The following is a 15,593-nucleotide window of genomic DNA, read 5'->3' as shown; positions in this document are numbered from 1 at the left end:
TGGGCTCATCTGGGTACGCCCCAAAAATTTTTGAATGGAGGAGACAAGAAGAAGAGGCTGCTTGGGCTGGGAAACCCAACCCTTTGGAAAATTGGGACGAGCGAAGCAGGAACTGGGTCTACGCTCGGTCAAACCAACCGAGTCTGGGGACTTAGCCTTCAAAAGCCCCAAGATCATGGAAGTGACCCAAACCATTCAAGAGATTGCTAGCGAAGGGTCTCTAGAGCCCGACAGGGAGAATGATCTACTTACTAAGGCCCTGGGGAACAAGGAACACCCGGGTTGCACTCAAGGCATCAGATCAAAAGTGGGCTAGAAGCATGGGTTCCCAGACACTGCGGGCCAGTATATGACCTGTAATAGATATAAGAAGACCCTGGCGGAAGAGATACAAGAACAGGTTAAGGTCCATTTCATGAAAATGTGGAATGAAAAGGAGAAGGAAAAGGCAGCATTAGTGATGATAGAGTAACCAACCAGCCCAGGCTTTCAGAGCAGCATCAGATCCACGCAGGTCGATAACCAGAGATATCCTGTGGATGATATCATAGTGGCTACCCCTTGCATGCTACATGTTCTAGTCAGCAAGGGAGACTTCACTATTGAGGCTGCCACGAGCCAGGCCATTCCAAGTCGTGTGTTTCACACTCAAGACATTCCGGCCGGTTATGCCAAGGTACAAGTGGACTCGGTACAACAACTTTTCATGAAGTACAAGCTAGATATTAGCACACCTGAGGGTATCAATATTCTTGATGAGGCTATTGGCAACTTCATTATGTAGCCCAGACGGGATATCATCTTCATCCGTCAAAAGTCACAATCGCTAGCATCACGGCCGCACCCACTCCCAGCTTCTCTACCCTCAAGCACCTTCGCACCAGAGCCAAGTCTCTCCACGCCCAGCATCTCTGCCTAAGGCACCTCTGCCCCAAAGCCAAGCCTCTCCACCTCAGGCACCTCTGCCCTAGAGCCAAGCCTCTCCGCCTTAGGCACCTTCGCCCCTGTGCCCATTATCTCCACCTTAGGCACCTTCGCCCCCGCGCCCATTATCTCCGCCTCAGGCACCTCCACCCTAGAGCCAAGCCTCACCACCTCAGGCACCTCCGCCCTAGAGCCAAGCCTCTCTGCCTTAGGCACTTTCGCCCATGCGCCCATCCTCTCCGCCTTAGGCACCTTCGCCCCCCGCGCCCATTATCTCCACTTGAGGCATCTTCGCATCATGCTTCACCATCTGTGACTCTCGCACCTCCACCTCCAACGTCTGTGACTCCGGCATCTCCGCCTCCAGCGTCTGTGCCTCCGGATCCTTCACCTGAGCATTGGAGAGTCCCTATCATGGTTACCCCATATGAAAAGACTCTAACATCTCTGGTGGAGAGGTGGCTTCTGTCCTCCAAAGCAAAGGCATCATCCGCTCCGGAATCTCCATCGAAGGGAAATCTCGTGAAAGAGATCGACAAAATATTAAGTACCCGTCAGTTGGATTTCTTGCCTACACTAGATGTTCCTGAGAAATATGAGAATGGCAAGCCATTTATGCCATTGTTTCAACTCCAAGAAGGTTCATGGGAGATGAGGAGATTCCACAAATGGTACATGAGGGCATGTCGCGCGGGGTTCTGCATAATCACTGCTTCTATCCCCGCTAATGTTTTCTAAGCAGAGACTCCTATGTCTTCGTGGTTTTTAAGGACATGCATGCTTTGTTGTGCCGCAAGAGCTAGACATTAATCTCATAAGCGTCTGGTGCCTGTAAGTGTATACAATCTATCCATATGTTCATATATCTACCAATATAAGCTATGGAAGCTAATGACTAGTGACTTGTTCTGTAGAATATAATTTAACGCTGTGAAAAAGTTGAATGTACCGGTCGGATTCATTGATCCGCAACAAATTTCCCAGCCCAACCTGATCGTGAAGTTGAGGACAAATGACCCCCGGATTAAGGGGAAGAGTACCAAGGACAAAGTAAGGGTCATAAGAGAAATGACCAAATCACACAGGCTTGACATGTCAACCTACGTAGGAAGGACTATGCTAGAAATGCAAGACAAGGACTACATCATAGCTCCCTACAACTTTAAGTAAGTGCGATACGTCCAGAACCTAACATAAGTATTCAATTTAATTGGTTAATCAAAAACCTAACATAAAGATTTATGTAGCGATCACTTTATTTGTATAATGATGATGCCGAAGTCGAGCAGACTCGTGGTCCTTGACTCAGCCGATCTCCCCCAAAAATCGTACCAAGATCTCATCGACGTTATACAGAAGTAAAGAAAATCCTCATACATAAAGTTCTCATAAATTATTTATGAATTGATAATTACTTATTGGCATTCGAATAGAGCCTACAAATGGTACGTAATAAAAGGTGGGATACACGATGTGGCTAAGCCGGATGCGATGGCAGTTCGTACACATATTACACACCTCTAATGCTTGTATCTCACTATTTATGACGAAGAGTTTTATTGAACTAACGAATACGTTGCATTTTTATTTGATGTACCACAAGCAAGGTTTTGACACTGTTCTTTGTGGATATTATGTTTGCCAGCTTCTTAGGGTAAACGGGAGGTACACAACGAACCCCAAGGATGTAAGTCATCATTACGCTTGCACATTCTTATTTAGTTTTGTTTCCGTTGTCAGTAGTGTTTTAGCTCTTTAAGTTGTGTTTACATTTCAGACACGGATGATCGAACAAATCCAAAACGTCCAACGTGACATGTGTCGATTCATCATGCACGAAGTCATCCACAAGAGTGGCAGATTCTTCGATCTCGGAGGTGAATTGGCTAGCCATCCGAGGCTTTGTTAGTGGGAGATGAAAGAATACTTGTGTTGAATATTTGGCTTGTGATGTAAAAATATTGTACTTGTGAATAATTTTGTATTTGTGTTAAATATTAGACTTGTGTAGATTGAAATGCTGTTGAAATCTGTGAGAGAATAAAATATATGCTCTTTATTATTTTCTTAATGAGATACATACCACAGGCGGATCCTTTTGTCATCCGCCTGTGGAAATCTACCTATCTACAGGCGGTTCTCTTAAGTAACCATCTGTATAAATCGATTATCACATGCGGTTTCTTAAGTGAACCGCCTCTGATAATAGGCTTCCACAGACGGTCTTTTTTCATTTGTGAAAATCATTAATTTTTATAGTCCTTCGATCGCCGCGAGTTAGCTAAACACCTGTGCAAATGGGTTATGACCCACTTAAAAATAATGTTTTTAGTAATGTTGACCTATGATAATCACCAGCAGCGAAACCGAAACTTTCAAGTCCGTCTTGACCGGGTTGTGGCGGACGACAATTGGCACATGTTTGCAGGGGCTACTGTGAAACACCTAGTCTTTGCTAGATCGAACCACTATCCTTTGCTTTTAGTGCAGCCCGAGGAGGGTCTAATGTATGAGATTACGCGGGAACGTGATGCTACCCTTCTCCATGTTAGAAAATTAATTATTAGCGGAAGCAACTGATTCATACGTTAACATGATATACATGATCACAGACAATATTAGAGACACAATATTTATTAATGAGGATCAGCCGAAGCTATATCAACAGAACATGATTATGGGTGTTGCTCCTCAACTAGTAACACTGGTCGCTTCTCCAGTCCCAACAAAACCGCTGCCTTACCTGTGAACTTGTCGATATGTCATTACAGTTACAAACAGCGGCTCTCCTCTAATATTTATGAGAAAGTCTGAATACAAAAGTCCTACTAGAATTTCACTGGAGTCCTACTCTTACACCATCATATACCGCTAATACAACTCTAAGTCTTACACATAACCAATTCTATACAATTATTCAAAACATATCTAAGAAACTTTACCATGGTGAATAATCTACCACCTTGAAGTCATTATGCATGAACCTACATGTCACCTGACTTGAGTTGTCACTTTTACCGCTCAACAAGAGCTGCATAATGAGTTTAACTCAGACTCACCGTCTTTCAGAGACACCGCTATCCTTACAACTTTAGTCTCTATGGCTCCACCTGTAACTTTCTCTTCTATCACATTAGTCTCTTGGAGCGAAATCAAATTCCTCTTTAGCGTTGACATATGTCTAACTCTCCGAAGCACATAACTCCATTATAGATCTTGATTTCGATAGTACCTTACTCCAATAGTATGGTAGCACGTGTTGTCACATAAATAGATAAAACCATAATTATCATATTTCATGAAGAAAACAACTCCCTATTGGGTGTCACATGAAAAAAATCAACTGAATCCAATATCTACAATCCTGATTGACTATATTCTTGATACTGAGAATTTCACTATTGCTTTTTGAGTCACAAATAGAAATTGTTACATTAGTATTGCTTCTTCACCTAACTATTTAGGTTATGATCCTCTGATATTTTATACTGTAACCACCCATAGGCCCAGACTAACCAAATTATTCTAGCTGCAATTAAAGATCTCCGTAATCTCTAGTTCCTTCCAATTCAACCCTTCAATCCACACTTCAGAAACCTGTATGCACAACTTGAATCGATACGCACCATTATCGATTTGGAAGCAACACAAGCCCTTTTCAGTGCAAACTTGCATCTTGAGCTCACGCCACATGTTGCCATACCAACTAGTCCTCACACCCTTATGTAATTGTTGCTAGCCTCCTCATTTCTATCACCTACGGTATAATTGGCATGCCGCCATTAGCCTATCCATCCTATACCACGGTATGTTCACCCTCTAAATGAACTGTCCGCTAGTCTTCCTTGATTATTCGTCATATACATGCAAATTGTCTGGTCATCACTATCAAACTCTTATCAGTTGTTATGTGCATCACGATCCAACACCGTCGATAGCCTCAGCTCATTACCAAGCTCAGTAATACTTATGGCCAACCGATCAACTACCTCTCATCCTTTACCTGTTATAATATTCATTAGTATTTGTGACCTCCTATCGTGCTTCAACACATACACCTTATATCATCCGCACAACACACGTTATCACGTATATATGAATCCATCTATGCTCTTGACGTTATCACGTATATATCAATCCATCTTATGCTCTTGAGCCACGTCAACTATCACATCGCTTGCACACAACAAAATTAACCCGCCTGATCGCCACCCGCTCTTCGCCATCTGTTCACGCACCATCTCGTTGCAATTTTCTCCGGAATCCCGTGGACTTCCTCTTGGTTACCCCTCATGTTTTGTGCCTCGTCCTCGGTTATGTCACACGGGCCTCTATTCCTATTTATGTCCCGGCCGAGAGCCTCCTGACCGACTCCTTTCCCCGTACGAAAACCAACTCATGATCGGTCTTTGTCGTGTACACGATCACCTGCCTGATCCGTATGGGAAAAAACACAGCCTTTCTGCGCCACACGTCTTTCCTAGACTCCTGGCTGAGCCATCCTCACGTGCCCCAATCGGGACACACTCGTGTGCGCCCACGCTTGGTTTTCCGTAACCGAACCGAACTTGTTTCTGGCTATACAATAGACATGATATTTATTAATAATATTTCAGTTAAAATCTACGTCTTTACAGTATGATTATAAACGTTCTTCTTTATCTAGTAACATTTTTTACAAATATGTCACTATATCATTATGGTTATAAATAATAACTCTTTTTTCATATTTATGAAGATATATAGATACATGAGTTCTTAGTATAATTTCATTGGAGTCCTATTCTTACTCTATCTATCATGCACCGCTAACATAACTTTAAATTCTATATTTAATTAATTTCGTACGATTATTCGATACCTATCCAACAACTCAAGATATTGAAAAGTCCTTGCAGAAGAGGGAACCTGTGTCACATTTGGGGATGTTAGTAAAGCTCTAAATCGGTTTCGGAATCTCTCAAGCAGTTGGAGTTCAGATAATTTTGGAGCCGTGATCAAGCAGATCTATGAGCTTCGTGCAAAGCTATCATCTCTACAGGCTCAAGGACAAGCTGCAGAAACAACTGAGCTCCATTCAACTCTAATAAAATGAATGAGCTTAAGGCTAGCAACAGATCAGATCAGGACAGGTCTGAGTGTTCGCGGGTTTTAGAACCAACAGGGACAAAGGCAGATACAAAATTTGACCCGTTGTGGTCATGGGACGGGGACCAATAAGTGTTTGGATCAGGTATGGGAGTAGTTTTTCACCCGTGGGCTTCTGATGCACAACACCGCCTAGGTCGGTCCAGCCAGCTCAGCTGGCTAAACTGGCTAACCCACGCATGCTCCTGAGGTCCTGTCCGCCGCCGCCGATCCCTCCCGCTGCCGTTGCAAGTCTCACACGTCGCCAGTTGCCCCCGCCCGCCTCCCGCGCACTGCAGCTCCCACACATCATGCCACCACACGCCTACACACCGCGCCACCAAGCGCCCGCACTCGCCTTGCGCCACACGGCCACTTGCGCCTGTGCCCAGCTCACACCTGTGGGTCTCACTACTATGAAAGCAATGTTTAGAGGCGGATCGTAACTATTTCCACAAGCGTTTACCCAACTTGCCTGGGATCGAAGGCCTGTGGAAATGGGTTATCTTAAGGAACCGTCTGTGAAAATAGTTTTCCATAGGCGGTCCTCTTACGGAACCGCCTGTGAAAATCTTTTCTACAGGCGACCCACTTTAGCTTTCGCCTATACATATAAAGATTTTCACAGGCGGATGACATAAGGACCTGCCTGTGGTATGTATTTCTTTCAAAAAATAATGAGCATATTTTTTATTCTTCCAGATTTCACATAGTTTCAATACATATTTCAACATCATAGATTTCAATATTTAACATAAGAACAATAATATTCACAAGTATTTTTACATCACAAGCCTATATTGCTAACAGTCTTTCTTCTCCCACTCACAAAGCCTCAGATAGCTAGCTAATTTGCCTCCGAGATCAAAGAATTTACCACTCCTGTGGATGACTTCATGCATAATAAACCAGCACATGTCGCATTGGACATTTTGAATATCTTTGTCTGTAAGAAAGAGGTTGGTATGTTGGATCATCTGTGTCTGGAATGAAAACACAACTAAAAGATTTAAAACACTACTGACAACGAAAATATAACCAAATAAGAATGTGCAGGCACAATAATGACTTACATCCTCAGGGTTCGTTGTGTACCTCCCGTTTACCCTAAGAAATTGGCAAAAATATTATCCACAAAGAAGCTATCGGAACCTTGCTTGTGGCACTTCAAATAAAAATACAACGTATTTGTTTGTTCAATAAGACTCTTCATCATAAATAGTGAGATACAAGCATTAGAAGTGTGTTATTACCGAAAAATATGTACAGACCGTCATCGCATCCGGCTTGGACATATCGTGTATCCCACCTTTCGTTATGTATCACTTGTAGGCCCTATTCGAATGCCAATAAGTAATTATCAATTCATAAATGATTTATAAGAATTTATGTATGAAGATTTTCTTTACCTTTGTATAACGTCAATGGAATCTTGGTAGGATTTTTGTTGGAAATCGCTGAGTCAAGGACCACAATTTTGATCGACTTCGGCATCAGCGTTATACAAATATAGTGGTTGCTACATGAATACTTATGTTAGATTCTTGATCAATCAATTAAGTTGAATACTTATGTTAAGTTCATGATGTATCACAGTTACTTAAAGTTGTAGGGAGCCAAGATGTAATCCTTGTCCTGCATTTCTAGCATAGCTCTTCCTATATAGGTTGACATTTCAAGCCTACGTATTTTGGTCATTTCTCTTCTGACCCTTGATTTCTCCTTGTTACTCTTCCCCTTAATCTTAGGGTCATCAGTCCTTAAGTCCACGACCATGTTGGGTTGGGAAATTCATTGCGCATTAATGAATCCGACGGGTGTCTTCGTTTTCACATCATTAAATTGCATCATACAGAACAAGTCACTAGTCATTAGATTCTATAGCATACATTGGTAGATATATGAACGTAAGGGTAGATTGTAGACACTTACAGACACCACGAGCTTATGAGATTGACGTCGATTTTGTCACGGCGGAACGAAGCGTGCTGTCCTTAAAATCCACCATGAGATAAGAGTCTCCACTTAGATAAACGTTAGCGGGGACAGGAGCAGTGATTATGGAGAACCCTGCACGACATGCCCTCATGTACCATTTGTGAAATCTCCTCATCTCCCATGAACCTTCTTGGAGTTGAAACAATGGCAGAAATGGCTTCCCATGCTCATATTTCTCATGAACATCCGGTGTAGGCAAGAAATCCAACTAAGAGGTACTTAATGTTTTGCCGGTCTCTTTCACGAGATCGCCCTTCGTTGGAGATTCCTGAGCGGATGATGCCTTTGATTTTGATGAGGACAGAAGCAACCTCTTCACCGGAGATAGTAGAGTCTTTTCGTATGGGGTAACCATGACAGGAACTCTCTGATGCTCAGGTGAATGTGGTAGAGGCGTAGACACTGGAGGCGGAGATGCCGGAGTCACAAACGCTGGAGGCGGAGGTGCCGAAGTCGCAGACGGTGAAGCACGATGCGAAGATGCCTGAGGCATAGATACTAGGCACGGGGGTGAAGGTGCCTGAGGCGGAGAGGCTTTGCTCTGGGGCGGAGGTGCCTGAGGTGGAGAGGCTTGGCTCTGGGGTAGAGCTGCCTAAGGTAGAGATGCTGGACGTGGGGTCGGCCGTGACGCTGGCGATTGTGACTTCTGACGGCTGAAGATGATATCCCGTCTGGGCCACAGAATAAAGTTGCTAATAGCCTCATCGAGAATCTTGATACCCTCAGGTGTGTCTATGTCAAGCTTGCACTTTATGAAAAGTGGTTGTACCGAGTCCACTTGTACCCTGATTTAACGGGCCGGAATATCTTGATTGTGAAACACACGGCCTGGAATGGCCTGGCCTGTGGCAGCCTCGACAGTGAAGTCTCCCCTGCTAACCGGAACATGTAGCATGTAAGGTGTAGCCTCTGTGATATCATCCATAGGATATCTCTAGTAATCGACTTGCGTGGACCCGACCCTACTCCAAAAGTCTGGGTTTATTAGTTGCTCTATCATCATTAATGCTGTCTTTTCCTTCTCCTTTTCATTCCATATCATCATGAACTGGTACTTAACCTGTTCTTGTATCTCTTCTGCTAGGGTCTTCTTATATCTATTAGGGATCTTGTACTGGCCCGCGGCATCTGAGAACCCATGCTTCCAGCCCAATTTTGATCCGATGCCTCGAGTGACCTAGGTGTTCCTTGTTCCCCAGGACCTTGGTAAGCAGGTCATTCTCCCTGTCGGGCTCTAAACACCCTTCTTTAGCAATCCCTTGAATTGTCTGGATCACCTCCATGGTCTCGGGGCTTTGGAAGGCTAAGTCCCCAGACTCAGTTCGTTGTGATCGAGCGTAGACCCAGTTCCTGCTTTGCTCGTCACAATTTTCCAAAGAGTTGGGTTTCCCAGCCCGGGCAGCCTCTTCTTCTTGCCTCCTCCACTCAGGAATTTTGGGGGCGTACCCAGACGATCCCAGGTGATGGTGGTGCTTGTTCTTCTTCTCAAGGTGCTTGAACAATTCACCCAGTTTGATGGCCTCAGGTGTGGTCTTCTGCCTAACAAACTCTGTCCATTAGCCTGGCGTAATCTTTCTGTATTTATTAAAGGGTACCAAGTTCTTGTTCACGAAGTCCTTATTTAGCACACTCTTCCAGCCCCGAAAGCTCTTTCCCATAGTTTTCAATGCATTATGTTTGGCTACTTCCTCTGTTCCCGAGGGGAATCGAATGGTTCTCTGCAATGTTGCCCACAGGAACTCCTTCGTCTCATCCGGCAGCAACTGCCAATTAGTTATAGTGATTGGGACGTACTCCTCGACATGAAATCCACAACTGTTGCGGAATTTGGCGCAGGCCTCACGAGGTGCAATAGGCTCCCCTTCAACACCGACCTGTGTTATTGTATAAATGCTGGACGGCAACTTGTTTCTTCTACGCTCGCCCCGTCTTCATTTCAGCGTACCCCCAGAGGGACCCGAAGTTTCAGGCATAGAGGGAGCAGAAGGTTGTCACACAGAATATTGTGGCGCAGATGATCGATGCGAAGATTTTTGCTTCCTCACCCTCTAGAGAGAAAAAAAAGGAGAGTTGACATAAACAAAAACATATTCCTCCATTTAAGAAGTATAAAATGCATTGACTCAACTAAATACCTCTTCGGTGGGATCGTAGTCATTGTCACTTCCCCGACGTCGGATCTCCCTATCGCACGGAACAGGGCTCGGGCTGTGATACGAACCTGAGCTTTCGCTGCTGTCGGAGGACGGCTGGTGCGGGCTTGAGCTCCTATCCGACCTCCTTCTTGCATCTGCCCCATCTTGTGCCAGGGCGCCCTCTATTGGGAGCAGCCTCTGTGCCGGGGAGCCCTCTATTGCGAGCATCCTCTGTACCAAGGCGCCCTCTATTGCGAGCGGGCTTAAGCTCCTATCTGACCCTCTTCTTGCCTCATGGTACTTACTCGACCACTGGATTATTGTTACCTAGAAAGATACCATTGTGAAGCAAGATACAATAATACTATTTTAGAGGAAAGAAAAGAAATCAATGTATGTGTTTTAAACAAATTGTTGATAAATTTTGATGACATTTTGATAGATCCTAAAAGATTCACTACGTCGTTGCCTTCTCTACTCAATGCTAAGGAGGAATTGTGACTAGCAAATAACAGGAAATCTGGACATAGCGGGCCACGTGCCCGTCGGCTCGGCTCGTTCCAGGCCGAAATCCAACACGTCGAGATCCATGGATAATGTCAAGTAGTCTCTCCTTCCTCTTCCAGCACGTCGTGCTTGGCCGCCTTCCTTGGAGTTCTCGCCTGCTTTGCAACACCAACACGATAACCCATGGCCTTTTCCCCATTGTTCTGCATCTCCGGTCGATCTCCTGCTCTCTAACGAGGGAGAACGAGCTCGTACTCCCTCGTTAGAGAGCAGGAGATTGAACAGATACCAATCTTGCGCAAGATACCATCTGGACATCGCGGTCAATTTATTTGTTGAATGGTAGGAAGGTAAAAGGTAAGGCTTGTAGTAGACGGGACTATACCACAGAATAAGGCTCCGTTTGCCATTGCGGTGGTTTTTTAAAAGTGCTTATTAATTTCTATTTTTAGATGCAATTGTTAGTTGGAAGCATCTTCTTAGGATGTGTAACATCAAAAATCACACTAGGAATGACAAATATTCCTCTAACCAACTAGATTCTACAAATAAATCACAACAACCGCAAACAAACCCTAAGCAAATGGAATGAGAGAATTTCATATTATATTGGATAAACAATGTTTAGAGGACGAACAATCAAATTAGCATAATATGTCTAATCAACCAAGACATTAAAAACAAATCGCAATAAAATTCACTTGTTCATTATGCTTGCAGTAGTAAGCTTGTTGATTGATTAAGAGATAACCATGCAACAACAAAATCCCCACACAGCAAACAAAGAGGAAGAAAACATAATACTAAACTTAAATATGTTGCAGTTTCACACCAAGCTTAAGATTGTCTATGTCATATACTAAAGATTGGCTGAATTTGTGCAAACTTAACTAAAGCTAGTTCCCAAATTAAGCCGAGATCAGTAACAAGTATTAAAATAGGAACCAACTGAACAACTGTTAAAACAAAGAGATTGCTCTCAGTGTAGGTTACCAAATTAACAGCCATCCGACATATACTAAGATTTATCGATTAGTGTAACAAATCACGTCTAGAGCTAGGCCGAGCTACCAAGTTAATGATCAAGTATAAAATTCTGATAAAATCAACTACATAGTACCATCTGGCCTCCAACACTCAACAGAGGAAGCCCAAGTATAAAACTCTGATAAAATCAACTACATAGTACCATCTGGCCTCCAACACTCAACAGAGGAAGCCCAATCGACATAGTATAGTAGGGCGCCCCAAACGGCCAGCACAAGAGGACCAACAGAGGCGCCTACCAGCAAGACCAAAGGCAACAGAGAGTTCAAGGCACCACAAGGGCACCAGCACTCACCAAACCAAGCACAAGGGCGCCCACCCAATAGAGCACAGAGAGCAAAAATGCTCTCCAACAGAACTAATACAAAGTGCAAGCCACTGATCACAGGGCACCAATAAAGCACAACATAGTGAATGCAAAATTGATTAACAAACATATAACAGGATCACAAACTGGCGACTACGGCCAAGCTCAAGAGCACAAATGAAACACTAAACGAACTTAGCCCTATCATCACAAAGCTGAGAACATATATTAATGAGAGCTAGGCCGAGCTACCCAAGTTAATTATCAAGTATAAAACTCTGATAAAATCAACTACACAGTACCAGCCGGCCTCCAACACTCAACAGAGGGAGCCCAATCGGCACAGTACAGTAGGGCACCCCAAACGGCCAGCACAAGAGCACTAATACAGGCGCCTACCAGTAAGGCCAAAGGAAACAGAGAGCTCAAGGTGCCACAAGGGCACCTGCACTCACCAGACCAAGCACAAGGGCGCCAACCAACAGAGCACAGAGAGCAAAAATAAAACAAGATCACAAACTGGCAACTACGGACTAGCTCAAGAGCACAAATGAAACACTAAATGAACTTAGCCCGCTGTCATTACAGAGCTGAGAACATATATTCAAAGAGCACAAGAAAGGACCACAGCTCGATCGGAGCACCAGCTACGATGGCTCGGCTAGGCATCACAGAGCACAAGAAAGGACCACGGCTCGGCCGAAGCACTGGCTACGACGGCTCGGCCGGGTAGAAAGGGGGATGGCTACTCACCGAGCAGTTAGGGTTAGCGGTCACACGTGGGATCGGGGGTACCTTGGGCGGGTAGCGGCTCCTCCTTGGTGGTGAGGTCCTCCTCGGTACTTCAGGCGATGGCGGCTCCTCCTCGGTGGCTCAGGCGGTGGCAGCTCCTCCTCGGACAGAGAGGGTGCGGCTCATCGTTAGGGGGGCAGCGGACGGAGAGCGGTTGCCCTCCATGTCAGGGGAGAGCGCGGAGCGGACAGAGGAAGAGGGCACGGCGGACAGAGGAAGAGGGCTCAGCGGACAGAGGCGGCGGAAAGGTAGGCGGGGATAATTTGGGCAGCTTGACGACGCGGGCAAACTAAGTAAAAGGCTAGGATTTTCGGGGCCTTGTGTGATTTATATATAGTAGTCATTTCCACAGGCAGTTGACCTTAGTAACCGCCTGTGGAAATGTATCTTTTTCCCCAGAACTAGCAATGATTATTTTCGGGAAATATTCTTCAACTACATATTAAGCTTCTTAAATTAAAGCATATAATTTGGGTATTTGGATACAATATTCCATTAGCTTTCTAACAATGCTTGAGGAGGTCCTTGACTGCGGATACATTTCGAGTAAAATAACACAAAACATCAACTTGTTTGGTCACAATGACATTTTCAGAAATAGTACAGTATTCAACAACTTACTCTGACAGTTAAAGCATACAACTTGAATATTTGGATACAATGTTCTATTAACTATTTGCCTTGAACTGTTTTTCCTACACCATCAAGGCGCATGTAGGGCATCACAAATCTATCTAGGGTTGCTTCTACAAGTTTGATCTTTTCTGGATCTCTGAAAGGTGGCACGTTGTCGAACTGATTGTATTCTTCTTCATCCTCCACATTCTCAACTCCGAGGATTCTTTGTTTTCCAGCAACAACTACGTGCTTCTTTTCATTCGCGGGGTCGATTATACAGAAAACCTATGCGACGTGATCAGTGAGTACCCACGGGTCATCTTTATGGCCTACAATGCTAAGGTTGATAGTTGTGAAGCCGTAGTTGTCCATCGCCATGTCATTTGGGTGTTTGATCCATTTGCACCGAAAGACGGGGATCTACAGATTCAATCCATAGTCGAGTTCCTAGATTTCATCTAGGAACCCATAGTAGGTGACATTTTCCTCTGTTGTTTCATAGGCTTCTATCTGAACGCCGCTGTTTTGGGTCGTGCTCTTCTTGTCCTTTGCTTTGGTATAAAACATGTACCGATTAATATCAAACGCTTGCCATGACGTAACTAAACTTGATGGGTCACAAGCCAACATTTTCACATTTTTGCTATCTACAGATTTACCATCCAGAAGGTTTTGCTTCTTGAACCATGTAGTGAAGCGACACTTGTGCTCTTTCAAGATCCAATCATATGAGCAGCCTTGATTTTCTGTGTGAAGCTCATTCAGGTGTTGCTCGACGTACGGTGCCACTATCTGGAGCTGTTGTAAGATGGTGAAATGTGCTTCTTCCGCTGCTTTATAATCATGATCGATGAATCTTTTCTTTCCTTTGGTCCCTCTCCTAGACAACCTCCCCTCATGTCGAGATACAGGTACACCAATCGATTTAGAACCTTTTATGTAATCGATGCAACACTCAACGACTTCCTCGGTACTGTAGCCCTCGATCATGAAACCATCTGGGTGAGCACGATTCCTTACATAACCCTCAAGAATGCCCATGTATCGCTCAAACGTATACATCTAATGTAAGAATACAGGGCCCAGTGCAATTATCTCATTCACGATATGAACCAAGAGGTGTACCATGATATAAAAAAGGATGGAGGGAAACACATCTCAAGTTGGCACAAAGTCTCTACCAAATAACTATGTAAAGCACCCAATTTTTCAGCAGCGGTCACCTCCTGAGTAATTGCGTTGAAGAAGTGACACAACCGTGTGATGACCACCTTTATGTATCTTGGCTTGATACCCCTGATTGCAATAGGGAGCATATGCGTCATCATCACATGACAATCGTGAGACTTCATGTCGATTAGCTTCAAATCTTTCATCGAGACTAGGTTCTTAATGTTGGATAAGTAACCAGTCGGGACTCTCACCCCATGTAAGCACTTGCACAGTGCCTTTTTCTCCTCATGTGTCAGAAAGTAGCTAGCCGGGTGAAGATAATGTTTCCCATTTGGTCTGTCTTCAAGGTGTAGCTCTGCCCTGATTTTAAAATGCACCAAGTCCTTACGTGACTTGATTCCATCCTTTGTCTTGCCCGGTATGTCCAGTAAGAGGCCAATGATGCTATCACACACTTTCTTCTTAACGTGCACGACATCGATGCTGTGATGGATATCCAAGTCTTTCCAGTAGGGCAAATACTTAAAGAAAATTGACATCTTCTTCCACAATATGCTGGTCGGTGTCTCACTTTTCTTCCTCTTTTTACCCTTCGGTGGCTTCCCAAAAACAACATTGATGCTATTAACCATTTGAAACACTAGTGTCCCGTTGCGAGGTTTTGGGCTAGTACCTTCCTCACCCATATTGTTAAAATGTTTCTTCATCTTGCGGTATCTGTGAGTTCTAAGTAAGAACCATTGGTGTCGCATGTACACTACCTTCTGTGAGTACGGAAGGTACACAGACGCGGTTTTATCCAAGCACACTACACATCCTTGCTTCCCTTTAATATGTACCGATAGGGAAAAAAAGGGCGGGATAATCATTGATGGTAACGAAAATCATGGCTTTCGGCGTGAAGTACTGTCGTCGGAACTCATCCCACACCCAGACCCCCTCGTCCACAGTTTCACCATATCTTC

This window comes from Phragmites australis, chromosome 11 (genome assembly GCF_958298935.1).
Source record: "Phragmites australis chromosome 11, lpPhrAust1.1, whole genome shotgun sequence".
Lineage (NCBI taxonomy): Eukaryota > Viridiplantae > Streptophyta > Magnoliopsida > Poales > Poaceae > Phragmites > Phragmites australis.
The sequence above is the reverse complement of the archived record's forward strand: the minus strand, read 5'-3'. Positions refer to the sequence as shown.